The following is a 15,140-nucleotide window of genomic DNA, read 5'->3' on the forward strand; positions in this document are numbered from 1 at the left end:
TCTACGTTGGCACTGGAAGCATGGCAACACTTGTGGGCCTCCCAGCACAAGCCTCACTGATTTGATTTAATACAAACAATACATATTGCTGTATGTTTTGCTAACGTTTTCTCCCATTCATTCTTCAGGGTTTTTTTCCTGTTTCATGGATGTCTGCAAAAGGTAAGAATTTCAGGCTGTATATGAAGCACATTCTCCGGTATTAAATTCAACCATTTGTTTCAATACACGTGACAAATAAAGCTAATCTTTAAATCTTTAATCTGTACTGACAGTGGGCAACTAACCGACCAACTCGCCTGTCTTTGTGATGTGGGAGAAAGCAGAACGCCCCGAGGAAACCACCCATGCAATCGGAGAATATACAGACTCAACACACGCAGCAGCCGAGATCTGGACTGAAGCCAAGTTGAGAGAGCAGTGACGGAGCACCGACACCAGCTATGCCTCTCAACTGCCCTACTACCCCAAGCAAAGAGGGTCTGCAACTCACTGTGCTGCCACAGTGATGCCATTCTTGTGAGCCAAAGGACAAGTAGCCCGGGTTCGCAAAGGCCAGCCTCACCCACTATGGCCAAGAGCACACGAGTCATTCACCGACAGCACCAGGCGTGATGCTATGCAGTATAGGGGCGCACACAGCAGGAACATTCCAACTCAGCAGGCACAGGCACGGATTAACTCTCTGCCTACTGCACCACTTCCTCTGTTAGTGTCATGTGTTCTTCAATAGTTATGATTTACGATTTTGAAAATTTGGTGGGTTCGAGGGCCCTGCCACGGTCACTCCTGTGTGGTATTGAGGAAACATTACTCTGTGCATCTTTTGTGGGTTAAACTCAGGCCAGTCTAACCTCTTGCAAATTGGCCTTACGTGGCCCCAGAGTTCTGTCCAACCTTTACACCTCATCACCAACTATTTTCACATCAGTCTTTGTGGGAGCGAGCCAGTGTCAATAGATAACCGTGTTTCCAGAGTACATTAAAACAACTCCTGGACAACCTGAGTTTGTAACAAGCCCGAGACATCAACTGTTCACACTGCCTGGCCTGCTGAGCTCCTACACCATTTTGTGTGTGTTGCTCAGATTTCCAGCATCTGCAGAATCTCTTGTCCTTATAACTGGGGATGATTAGATGCAAACTTAAAGGTGGGGGGGGGGGGGATCCAAATCAAGTAAGTGATATTAGATAAGGATATAATTAGATAAGTATATGAAGGAGAAAGTAGCAGATTGGTGCAATAACAAGCTGGGTTAAAGGAGTCTCATGTCATTGATCAGTTTCTTGATTCTGGGGAAAGAATTTTTTTATGCTCTTGAATTCAGAGAATCACATTTCCTAAGCAGTTATGAAAAATAGAAGGGAAAGGGTGAAGAATAGCCTAAGATAGTTAGAACTGCAGAGTGACACTAGGTGTGTGTGTGTGTGTGTGTGTGTGTGTGTGTGTGTGTGTGTGTGTGTGTGTGTGTGTGTGTGTGTGTGTGTGTGTGTGTGTGTGTGTGTGTGTGTGTGTGTGTGTGTGTGTGTGTGTGTGTGTGGATACGTCATCCATCTTCAGTACATTTATGCTCTCTGGCCCAGTGCTAGCTTTACCTTTGCCAGCTTGTCTCTGCTTCTGCTCTGGGTATGCGTGACAATAACAAGCTGACTCCAGTTCAGAGCCAGAAGTCCGTGGATTCATGTTTCCTTTTGGAATCTGAGTGCATAAGAACAGTAGATATTCCTCTTGAGGGGGTGCCTCATGAGTGAGTGTTAGATCTCCCAACTCTGGAGGAGGAGAATGTCCTTGAAGATTCATCAACAGTGACAGAAACAAGATGTTTCACTATTTAGCACGTTCCAAAAGTATAAAGGATATCTTGAAACCACACACACCTTAGTCATCTGCCAAGACTCATTGGATGGCAATCTCACCATGAATCAAAAAGTTTTTGCATTGAATCCTACACCGGATTACAAAAAACCAAGCCCATGCTCCAATGTGACTGCCGTATATAACACTTTTAGATTACTCTGCCCGTTCACATTGGCATAGAAGATGTTGCAAAACTTTAATGAAGCACAGGAGATTTCTCCCAGGCCTTCCTGTCTATACTTAGCTGCTTGTACCCTCACAGGTTATCTGACTGTGATCACTCCACTCTCCAGTGGAACCTCGGTGTTTGCAACTTGCCTTTGGCACTTCCCACCTGCCAATAGTACCTCACTGGCTGTCAAAAAAGTTAGAACATACTGTAAAAAGGTACCTTTAAGGAGGAAGACCAAAAGCTGTAAATAAATTAGCATTTATGTCTTTACCAAAGGTGGTAATGATATAGAGATTATTTCACAGAACAGTGATGAATGGAGATATGGAAAGTGTACTTTTTAATGTTTGTGTAATATCCTGCCCATTGACATATGCACATGCATACATACACACATGTGCACACACAATAAGATGGAAAAAAACTTCCCTCTATCTAATCACTATTACATTACAGGATGGATAAAGATGCTCCAGAGTTCCCCGCCCTGGGGAGATTTCCAGTCAGATACCTATACCATCGTTGGCCATTTCAAAGGTGGTGACAAATCGACATACAGGAAGGAGACTGAAAATCTCCCCGAGTGGTTCCACAACAACGATCTGAGATGAAGGAGCTGATTATTGACTACTAGAGGGGGAAACTGGAGGTCCATAAGCCAGTCCTCACTGGGGATGGGAGGTGGAGAGGGACAGCAACTTTAAATTCCCTGGCGTTATCACTTCAGAGGACCTGCCCTGGTTCCAGTGCATAAGTGCAATTAGAAAGAAAGCAGGCCTGCACCACTACTTCCTTAGAAGTTTGCGAAGGTTCAGCATGCCATGTAAAACTCTGAAGAACTTCTATAGATGTATGCTGACTGACTGCATCATGGCCTGGTATGGAAACACCAATGCTGTGAATGGGAAAGCCCACAATGGAAAAGCCTACAAAAAGTAGTCCAGTCCATCACAGGTAAAGCCCTCCCCACCAGTGAGCACATCTACAAGGAACGCTTTCACAGGAAAGCAGCATCCATCCTCAGGGACCCCTCCATCCAGGCCATACTCACTTCTCGCTGCTACCATCAGGAAGTACAGGAGCCTCAGGACTCGCACCACCACATTCAGGAACAGTTATTACCCCTCAACCATCAGGTTCTTGAACCAGAGGGGATACCTTCACTCAACCCAACACTGAACTGTTCCCACAACCCATGGACTCACTTACAATGATTTTTCATCTCATGTTCTCCATATTTATTGTTTATTTATTTATTTATTTATTATTATTATTTTGTGTTTACATCTTTTTGTATTAGCACACTTTGTTGTCTTTCACACACTGGCTGTTTGTCTGTCTTGTTGTGTGTGGCTTTTCATTGATTCTATTGCATTTCTTCAAACTTACTGTGAATGCCCGCAAGAAAAATGAAGCTCAGGGCTGTATATTGTGACATTTATGTACTTTGATAATGAATTTACTTTTAATTTTGAACAATGTGATCTGGCTGCATCAGAGGAGCCAGGCAGAATGATGTTGAGAAGTCTAATTGACAAGTTTACTAAATGTTGAATTACCTTTAGATCCATGGGATGTCACAATAGGTCCTTCTTTCTAAAAAGTGAGTCATTTAGATGAACCAACCAAAAAAATGTACTGCACTATTGTGATATATCATTGTGTTCCATTCTAGCCTTTCTCCTTTTTTAAATATACTCCAGTGTCAGACACTAGTCTTTGGCTAAGAGGGAATAATCCCAGAATTCCTGCAAGAGCTCCCCCTGATGGCCAAGATGGGTCATGCCGACTCCACTGTCCCTAATTCAACCCAAATTCAATTCTCGAGGGCAATTAAAGGAGAACAGTGGGGGTGGGGGGGGGGGGTGGATGACTATGTAATTGTTTCAAATACCTCAGGCTAATGGAATTGCCAAGTTTGATTCCCTTCATCATCTTAAACACCTCAATTATGCCACTCCTTAATCTACTCAAAAAAGATGTCCAATCTATGCAATCTATCCTCATAATTTAACTCCATTAGCCTATTATTCCTGTGAAGCTCGCCAAATACTCTCCCAGCCAAGTGCCCTGTACGGTTGACAATACTCTAATTGACTTTGTCCAGAGCTCGAAATAACTGTTGCAGACTCTCTTCCCTTTTACTAGAGGTATAGTGGGGTTTCCTGTTAACATCGCCAGCCTTTGCAATCTGACGGTGCATGAATATGGAAATAACAGGAAGAAAGGTTTTTTTTTTAATTTGGCTGCTAACCGACAGGCATCATTAATAGACAGTCTCCTAGCAAGAAGAAATAATGCTTTATTGACTAAGGTTTATGGCAATCCTTTAAAAATAAACATTTAAAAATGCCTAAGTAAGTGGTTAAGTAAAATGGTGGCAGGGTGGAGATACATCTCTATCAAAGGAGGTGGAAGGCTTCCCTCTGCTAGCCTGCAGATCACCCTTAGGCAAGGTGTAGCACCTGCTTAGCCCCCCACCCGAGATCAGGGTTATGTGAAGCCATAGGAGCAGGTGGTGCACATCACAAGTCCTGGTTGGGTTGAGGAGTATTGATAATGGCTGGGGTCATCCATCTTGTAAAGACACTGCCCAGAAGAAGGCAATGGCAAACCACTTCTGTAGAAAAATTTGCCGAGAACAATCATGGTCATGGATCGAGCGTGACAGCCCACATCATAAGACACAGCATATAAGGAACAAACAAAATAAGTGGTTGCTGTTTGTTCAGCTCATGAACATGGCATAAGGACCACAAAATATAGGATTAGCTTTCATTATCTAGCTATCGCTTGCAAAAGCAGCCAGTATCCCTTGTTGCCTATCTTTAACTGCTCTTGAACTGAGTGTCATACTAGACCACTTCAGAGCCAACTAGGTGCCTAGAGGCACATAAAGATCAGAGAAACTATGAACTCCCTACCTCAGAAGGCTCTGATGAACCAAATGGGTTCTCCATTTTTTAACCAACAATCCAGTCATACATACTGCCAACTGGTTATTGTCCTCAATTCAACATCAATGGCTGAATTTGAAGTTCACGTTTAATTGTTATTCAACCATATATGAATAACCATGAATAAAGCCAAATGAAGCAGCGCAAAGGTGCAAAACACAGCACCAACAGTCACACACACAGCACATATATCAGGAAAATACAGTCACACAAACAAATACAGTCCAGGATCCTGAGCCCGTGAGCACTGCAGCAGTCTGCAGTCGAACACAATACTGCTTGCCTTCTGCCGAGCAAGCACTGGGGGCAGCACTGATTCCAGCCACACCACCTCTGGTGGAGCACGTGAACTCTGACGCCTCTCTCTTGGGCAGCTGTAAACAAGTGACGCCGCAGCTTCAGGCCTAGTCCTTGCTATGACCAAGGCCACGCGGTTTCCCTGCCGTCTGCTAATAAATCAGTGAATCGGACTTGCAGCATTCCACATTAACGATGTTCAACGGGGTCTTGCAATCGCAAGAAAAGCAACTTAAGAAAATCACTTGCTGTTAGACCACGCATCGCCTTCACGCACCAACTCCTCCGATGCGGGCAGCAGCACGATCCATGTCAAGTCCAGCTCCTTCAGTTTCTCTGCCAACAAGCAAATCACCGATGGGGTAGACCTGCACTTGTTCAAGTTCTTAATGTCTGGCAGGGTCTTGTGACCATTAAAAAATATGTTTAAGAAAGACAATAAGACCTTTGGTTGACCCGGTAGGAGCTGCTGTGATCTGATGTGGTGCCATCTTACTGGATCTTAACTTAGACTGAATTTAAACTGCACTGCTGCCGCTGTGGGATTTGAACTTTGGGCTTTTGGTTGTTTGCCGAAGGATTTCTTGGCTAGTCATTCAATTCTCCACCACTGCAGCATTTCAGACTGACTGGTACAGAATTAGATAGTGAGGAAGAGGATATTTCACCCATTATACCAATGTCAGACTTTGAATGAACTAATTATTACCATTCCCCTGCTCTGTTTGATCCAAGTATAAATCTGTTCTCTTTTTGAAACATGCTCATGCTTCAGGCAGAACATTCCAGATCTTGATCCACATCACTGGATTCTAGAATGGTTCCGCAGGGCTGGAAAAATCGCAAATGTCACTTCGCTCTTTAAGATGTAAGGGACTTCAGTGGTTGGGAAGATTTTGGAGTCTATTATTGAGGACGAGGTCTCAGGGTACATTGGAAGCACATGATAAAATAGGCCAAAGTCAGCATGGTTTCACAGGGGGAGATCTTGCCTGACAAATCTGTTGGAGTTCTTTGAGGAATAACAGACAGGACAGACAAAGGAGACTCAGTGGATGGTAATTACTTCTATTTTTATTGTATTTTTTTTAACTTATTTTTTATTTAGAGATACTGTGCAGAACAGGCTTTTCCAGATTTCAGAGCCACGCCACTACGCAACCCACTAATTTAACCCTAGCCTAATCACAACACAATGTACAATGATTTAACCTTTGCCTAATCACAACACAATGTACAATAACCAACTAAGCTGCTAACTGGTACGTCTTTGGACTGTGAGAGGAATCCGGAGCACCCGGATGAAATCCATGCGCACCCGGGAAGATCATAGAAACCTTCTTACAGAGGATGCCAGAATTGAACTCAGAACTCTGACACCCCAAGCAGTAATAGCATCTGTGGCTCTGAGTTTTAGAAGACTTTTGACAAGATGCCACACACGAGGCTACTAAACAAGATATGAGCCCACCATGATATTACAGGAAAGATACTAGCATACATATAAGTTTGACTGACTGGCAGGAGGCAAAGGGTGGGAATAAAGGGGGCCTTTTCTGATTGGCTGTCGGTGACTAGTGGTTATTGACAGGGGTTGGTGTTGAGACCACTTCATTTCACGTTATATGTCAATTCAAATGATGGAATTGATGGCTATGAGGCCAAGTTTGGAAATGATATGAAGAGAGGTGGAGGGAAGAGAGTGTTGAGGAAGACGGGCATCTGCAGAAGGAATTAGATGGATTATGACAACGACAATGTTCCTTCTAAGCTGCGTGTCTTTGTGCATGTACACATCTTTTGCTACCAGCACACAAAGTAATTTGAATTACGTGCAGAAGTTTGTCAATTGTTGGCATGTTAAGGATAATTCACGGTCGTAATCCATCACATTTCCTTTTTCCAATTTCTGATGTGAATGATGTTGCAATGTGCAGATTTTAAAACGGGCTTATTTATAACTGTTAGTATTGAAGAAATTATTCAGTATGCACATATTGCTGTCACTGGACAAAAGATTGCACAGTGCAAGAGTTTTGCACACATTGGGCAAAGAAGTGGCAGATGGAATATAGTGCGGGGGGAAGTGTATAGTTATTAGAAGGAATAAGGGCATAGACTATTTTCTAAATGGGGGGAAAGTTAACTTGGTTGAATCAGTGGTAAGGAAGGCAACTGCAATGTTAGCATTCATTTCAAGATGACTAGAATATAGATGTAAGGATGTAATGCTAAGGCTTTATAAGGCATTGGTCAGAGCACACTTGGAGTGTTGTGAACAGTTTTGAGACCCTTATCTGAGAAAGGACATGCTGGCATTAAAACCATTAATGTATGAGACGTGTTTGATGGCTCTGAGCCTGTACTCACTGAAGTTTAGAAGAATGAGGGGAGATCCATTAAAACCTATTGAATATTGAAAGGCCTGGGTAGAGTGGACGTGAAGAGGATGTTTCCTACAGTAAGGGAATTTAAGACCAGAGGGCAGAGCTTCAGAATATTATATCCCTATAGAACAGAGACGAGGAAGAATTTCTGGTGCGTGGTGAATCTGTGGAGCTCATTGCCAGGGGTGGACGTGGAGACCATGTCATTGGGTATATTTAAAGTGGAGGTTGATAAGCTCTTGGTTAGTAAGGGTGTCAAAAGATACAGGAGAAGCAGGAGAATAGGATTGAGAGGGATAATAAATCAGCCTCGGCGTGCCAAATGTCGTAACTCTGCTCCTATTTCTTCTGATTTTATCAAAACTTGCTGCAGTAAAACAAAATTATTTTCATGATACTTCTGGGTAGCCTGCCAATCACCTTCAATCCCTACTCCTGTTGCCTCTGCCTTGTCAGTGGAAACAATTTTCTCCTATATCCTCATCAAAATCCTTCATTACTCTGCTAAACCTCATGCTCCAGTTATACTCCTGAAAGGCCAGAGACTTACAGAGGCAAGCACAACAGAATTCTTTCCAACCACTGCAAGTTCTGTCCTTTGCCAACTTTATGATTTAAATAGTTATCTCATGTTTTGGTATGTCAGTGCCAAGTCTGGCCTGATACCAAGCTGTTAAGATCATAAAAGTCTTGGTTTCACTTCTCCTTTGGAATACAACATTATCTCAAACAAGCAACCTGTATTCACAGGTGAGTTTACAATGTGAACACGAGCAGATTATTCTTCATTTGGTTCCCAGATGCCATATATTCACAAGTATTTACAGAGACCTTTACAACTGACAACAGCGACCCCTAGGGACTGGAGAGAGAATAGAAGAAAAGAGGCCTAGAGCTCTCTTCAAACCTGCGCTGTCATTCAATATGAACATGGCTGGTCTGCCCCAGTGTTCTTCTGTGCCAGGTCCACATAGTCTTCAACTATCCAATCCTTCAAAAACGTATGCAGTTCCTCTTTAAATACCTCTAATGATTTAGCCTCAACAATTTTCCAGATAGGGATTGTCATTCTAGATTATAAAACAGCAATTATGTGTTGGGTAAGTAGCATACATAGATGACAGGGTGAGGAGTCTGTGTGGAACTTCTGACTGGATTTCCAACCAATGTTGAGCATGCATAGATTAGAAAAAAAGGTGAATAGAATAGTCTGTGTGGAGATTAAAAGAATATGGAAATGGGCTACAATAAAGTGTTTATGGATATGCCAATACTGCTACATTCCAGGAAAATGCAGCAAATACTGTGACCTCAGCAAGTATAAAGAAAAAGATAAAGATTAGCTTTATTTGCCATATACACATTGAAACATAGTTGTTTGTGTCAATGAGCAATACATTCTGAAGCTGTGCTTGGGGCAGCCCGAAGTATCACCATGCCTCCAGTGCCAACACAACTTATTAACCCTTACTAACCCATATACCTTCGGAACGTGGGAGGAAACCGGAGCAGCTGGAGGAAGCCCACATGGTTATGGAGAGAATATAGAAACTCCTTACAGATGGTGGCAGGAATTGAACCTTGATTTTCCTGTTGCTGGTGCTGTAAAGCATTATGTTTACCGCTCTGCTACAGTGCTGCCCTGATCCATGAACAGCCAATGCCATAAACAACCTGCCGGTATGTTTGTAACATGTGGGTTAGTGAAGACACAAAGGGAAACTTCACCTCCGCCCTTTAAGAGGGAAGATGGGAGAATGATCTGAAGTCCGGTCAAAGGGTAGCATCTTTAACAAGGCAGCACTTCTTTGATATTGTGCAGCCTGGATAATGTGTAGAGGTGCCTATGGAGATTAGCTATCTGGGATCATCTTGCAGAATGATCCATTACAGGAGGAAGGGAATGCAGCTGAAAGTCCATCATTTGCAGAAATGGTCATCTGGCAAAATAAAAAGACACACTAAACACAATGTAGAAAGCAACACACACAAAATGCTGGAGATACTCAGTGAAGGAACTCTTCATACAATGCCAGAGTTTGATGGCTCTTTGCAGGCTTCTGTCAACAGGTCTTTTTATAGCCTTTATTATAATCACCCTACCAAATTCTATGACTTGAAGAATTACTAATAATATTATTTTAAACCTGTTTATTTGTCCACCTGTGCTGCGCTTTCTCTGAAACTGTGACACGATGTTCCACATTCTGTTATTGCTCAACCCTTTGTGCTGTATTTGCAATCATGTGACCATAATAAACCAATCACTGACTGGCAGCTGAGTCTATGCGCCAGTGTCTCTAGAATGAGACTTAAATACACATCTTTTCATCTCGGATTGAAAAGTACTAATTGGTGCAACATAAAGGGTTTTCTGTTAGAGGAAGAGATCGCAAAACTCAAAAGAGAAATACCACAGATGCTGGACATCTGAAGTAAAACAGAAAAGGCTTCAAATATTTGGCAGGGATCTGTGGAGAGAGAAATAGAGTTTAATGTTTTAGGTTGATTCCCTTTCATAAGAACTGGGAAATAGTTGAAGACTAATAAAACTTTTGTGTAACAGAGAGAAGTGAAAGGGGTAGAATTCAGAAACTGTGGATAAAGAGTGGAATAACAAGATTCTTCTCAGGATAACAGCTGTAACTCATGGGGTACAGTAGGGCTTGGCGTTTAGGCCTGAGCTCTTCGTGATCCATATTCAGATGGTGGGAAATTGAAACACCGAAACATCAGCCAGTGTGCTGGCTGCAGCTGGAGAAAGGGCCCTGTTCCCCCCCTCTCTCTCTCTTTTGATGGAGAGTGAGAGCCTGTCAGTCCTTGAGATGGGGGGCTTGGGGAAGAGGCGCGGAAGACTGCAACATCGGAACAGTGAGTCGCTGGTCTCTGCTCTCGTTGTTGCAGGAGCGATCTCTCTCTCTCCCTCAATGGAGAGAGGGAGAGCTTGTCTGAGATACTAAACGGTTATGGACTATAGTACTGATGGATCAAGCTCTCTTTGGGGCCTTGTGCTGTTGTTTGTATGGTGGTGGGGGGGTGCGGTTGAGGGTTCGATGCATCTGCTGCTGATTGGGTGAAAGGAGAGGATCTTTGATGTTTTGATCATTCACTTTATGGGGTCTCTCGTTTTGTGGATGTCTGTGAGGAGTACAAATTTCAGGTTGTATACTGTATACATTTTCCGACATTAAAATGAACATATGACTCTTTGGATAAGGGAACCAAATGTCGTGTTTTCCAATTTGCCGATGACACAGCACTAGGTGGGATAGTGGGTACGGCAGAAGATGCGAAGGGGCTTCCAGGGATACAAGCAAGTAGAGTGACTGGGTGAGAACCAGGCAGGCTGAGTATCAGGTGATTGGATATGATGTAATCTAATTAATTACAAACAACAGTGGGTTTTTTAAATAGGGACATGCTGGTAAAACATTTGTGTTGAAAAGGGCATAGATGTTCTCATATTACACTGAAAGCCAAAATGCCAGTACAACCAGAAACTCAAAAGTCTGTTAGCCTATTTTATGCAAGGGTTTGAGTACATGATTAAGGATGCCTCATAGTGCATGGCACTCAAAGTGTTGTGCACGGTTACGGTCTCCCTATCTAAAATGGATACACCTGCCACAGGGATTCACCCTGGGAGAGCGAGGTTGCTGTGTGGGGAGAGCCTGAGTAGATTGGGATTGTATTCTCCCATTTAAAAGGATGAGCGCAGGGAGGACGTTTTTTTGCCTGGTGGAGGAGGTCACAGTCTCAGAAACAAAACGTAGGAGAAGTTTCTTTACTCAAAAGGTCGTGAGCATTTGGAATTTGCTACCCAGGGGGCTGGAATGGCGCTGAGGCAGAGAAATCTACCATATCCGATCATTGGGCATAGTTGATCAGGCACGGAGTAGACAAGGGGAGCAATGAAAGTGAGTCAGTGGTGGAGGCAGATACACTAGTGAAGTTTAAGAGGCTACTAGACAGGTATATGGAGTAATTTAAGTTGGGGGGGTTATATGGGAGGGAGGGTTTGAGAGTCGGCACAACATTGTGGGCTGAAGGGCCTGTAATGTGCTGTACTATTCTATGTTCTATGTTCTAAACTGTGTCAGGGTAAAGGAGGTTATGATTATGGTAGGGGTTCCCAATCTGGGGTCCAGACCCTTCAGTTAATAGTAGGGTCCATGGCATAAAAAAAAGGTTGGGAACCCCTGGATTGTGGAGTTAATTGTCAAAAAGAGCCTGAAACACGAGGATTAAGAAGCTTGTCATGGTGTTTGTCTGAGAACCAGTGTGGGGAGGGGATATCGTTAAAAAGGACTTAGATATGCTTGAGTTTGTACAAAAAGAACGCTGGAAACTTGAGTCTCAAAGTACCAAAAGCTGTGTTGTGTGTTTTCACTTCAGATGGGGCTGGCCTAGGGACAGTTTGTGGAGCTGAAAGCAGACAGTCTTTGTTTGGTTGCAGGGACTATGAACTCAGGCCAACTCTGATTAAGGGCCCTGTACCTGAACTCTTAACTCTTTACCTCCCCCCAGACGCTGCCTGGCCCGCTGAACGCTTCCAGCATTTATTTTTCGCTTGACTTCATGACGTCAGACGTTGAGTTCAGGTTGAATAAGATGCTGAATAGGGGCAGATTTCGAAAAGAACTGATAGCAAAGCTGAACAATAATCAATAAGACTGCTAAAACCTCCTCCTTGTTGGGTAATGTTGGCGGCCACACGCCGCATTTCACTTCCGAAATCGCCTCGCAGAAACTTCATTGTTTACACCAGCGTTGAGGCAGCGAATCAGGAGCGCTGGCTCCGAAACTGCTCCGCTGTAGACTGGAGCTGTAAACACGAGACAGGAGCCAGGACCCAGGGGACGAGCCGTCAATCAGTCAGAAGCAATCTCTCTGCCTTCCAGCACATGTGAGCCGACAGCAAATACACGCCCGCCCGGATCGGCTAATACCGGGCCAAATTAGTGGGAGTTTGGGGACAAGGTGTGAGACAGCACACACTGCAGACGGCTGACTTGTAAAAACAGCTCCCTTCCATGGCTTTCTTTGTTAAATGAAAAAATCCAGAAATGATGTGAGAATCAATCAGGAAGTTACGGTGGGGGGGGGGGGGTGGAATTCGAGTTATACGAAAAATTTTGGCAGATGATTCACCGGAGAAGAACGTTGTTGTTCTGATCTTGTTAGGTACACACACACACACAAGACTGACGATGGAGGAAGTGTTTGTTAATGAGTTAAGAACGGAAGTAAATGTCTTGAAAGTACCGTGGTCTCGGTTACAGTGGATAGGAACTGGGTAGGATAAACAGACAATTGCATCAGACAGTTATATTGAACGGAAAGCGCTCGGCGCAGAAGTGAACGTAATAGATAGACTGCCCGAGATACATTTGACACACACACGCGGTAAAGCAGTTATGTTAGCTACATTGAGTGAACCATGTGAGACGGAGTTACACTCGATATCAATGCACGACTACAATGGGGGCACAGATAATGGGGAATTACAAAGGACGACAAGGTGAGACTGTGACAGCGAGTTACTTGGGCAGAGAGGGAGGCGCAGTACATCAGCTGCTGAAAATAAGTTACATTACAGGTAAATAGGTCTTCCGAGAGGCACGGCAGATATAGCGAGTGCGTGATTGGAACGAGCCAGAAAGAAGTGTAGAATAATAAACAAGAGAAAATCTGCAGATGCTGGAAATCCGAGCAATACACACAAAATGCTGGAGGAACTCAGCAGGCCAGGCAGCATCCATGGAAAAGAGTAGAGCCGACGTTTCGGGCCGAGACCCTTCATGGAATATACTCATCAAGTATAGAATGTATCGTAATCAAAACCAGTTTCATTACGAATGTTGGTACTGATTTAGAGATGGAATGAGATATTACTATCATTTGGATAGAGTCGCACAAAGATATTCCCATAAGGAGAATAAAGTAATTTTTGAACTTTAAACCACCCCCCCCCCCCCGAAACCGAGACAATTCAGAACTCCTGTCTCCAAACTATCGGCGCATCTTTCCCAGAGCAGAACAACGTAGACGGAGGTCACTCTTCCGAATTACCGAGGGACAACCCCGCACTCGGGTGAACCTCTTGTCCCTAGATCCTGCATCCTAATTTCAAGCCCCAAGCGGGTTCACACCCGATTTGGAACCAGCTTGGGCAAAACAACTCCAAAAGCACAAACAGGCTTTCACCCCAGTTTTCAGCACCTTCTGTCTCCCGAGTCTCCAAACTGTTATGCCTGTTTGTCAACACCAGACTTAAGTTTATATTTCCGTACCCAATAGAGGACAATTATTTCGATCGGAGATAAACAATAAATGCACAAGATAAACAAAAAATTCAAGTACCAAGTCAACAGAACAGCATCAATTAACTTGTAAAACAAATAAATCCCGAACGTACAAAAATAGCCTTTGGCAACCAAAAACTTTGTGTATTTCTGCCATCCGTTTGTTGCCCAGGCATGTTCCGGAAATGTGAACAAGTGAAATAAATGCTTGAAGTACAACGAGAAAGCCCAAACGTTAACATCCAAGAAAGCGAAAATACACACACAGAAAAGTTTATTTTGACCCTTTCACTGTTAAAAGGACACAGCACCCTTTCGATAAGAAAAGCATACCAGATCATCTGTGCTGGCTTGACAACGCGCATGCAATACTGATCCGCTAGTGATGTAGACGCAATATTTACAAAGAAACAATCAAGTATGTTTTACAGTATTCATTGGACAAAAGGGGGGGGGGACAGAAGTCCAATTGATTCATGCAGAAATAAAAGAGATGCACCACTGACAGAAGCTTGGTGGTTTGAAGGTGTACTTACTTATCCGTAGGTAACTGAGTCGAGTTAAATCGAACGGTGCACACTCCTTACAGTAATCTGATTAATCACCGCGATTTGCGCGCCGACCTGCTGTTTACCTCCTGTCTCTACTGTCAATCAGGGTTCGTCATAATGACATGGCCAATCAGCAGCGAGCTCCCCTGCGCCTCTAGTGGCCAATCGCAGGCTGCTCTCTCCTCCTGCCTGTAGTGTCCTGAACGCCGCTTAGCCAACCACAGCGCCGCCCGCAGGCTCGGACGGCTCAGTTCGCCTTTGAACGCATTCGGAACACTGGGTCTCTGCGGCTGCGCGCTACCCTTTGCAACGCGTCAACGTCTCGAGACCGACCACACGTAATATCAGCTGAACCTCCGCACCAATCAGAAAATGGAAAACTTCGGTTTCCAAGCGAAAAGTTGTTTGTGTTAGCCAACCAAACGCGGCCATTTGTCTCCCCGCCCCTGTCGGCCCGCCAGTCTGCTCACTTGCTCGGTGTTGTTTCGGAAATTGTGCGGAGGGTCAGTTCCGGCCACGCATCTTAAAGAAGGACGTCATCTACCACTGGTGTTGATGGTCTAATGAAAACCATCACCAACCTTATCAGCTCTGGGGATCTCCCATCCACTGC

The 15,140-nt window shown here is 43.9% G+C and overlaps 1 protein-coding gene across 1 annotated transcript in view; it reads right to left on the reverse strand.

Annotated features, from left to right (window-relative positions):
* LOC140725173 (bcl-2-modifying factor-like) overlaps positions 1-14,616 on the reverse strand; it is a 111,983-nt gene extending 97,367 nt beyond the window's left edge. Inside the window, exon 1 of the mRNA XM_073040274.1 lies at positions 14,513-14,616. The gene's annotated coding sequence lies outside the window, so the exon portion shown is untranslated. The remainder of the gene's footprint in view (positions 1-14,512) is intronic.
* Between the last annotated feature and the right edge of the window lie 524 nt (positions 14,617-15,140).

Source organism: Hemitrygon akajei, chromosome 3, assembly GCF_048418815.1.
Source record: "Hemitrygon akajei chromosome 3, sHemAka1.3, whole genome shotgun sequence".
NCBI classification, from domain to species: domain Eukaryota; kingdom Metazoa; phylum Chordata; class Chondrichthyes; order Myliobatiformes; family Dasyatidae; genus Hemitrygon; species Hemitrygon akajei.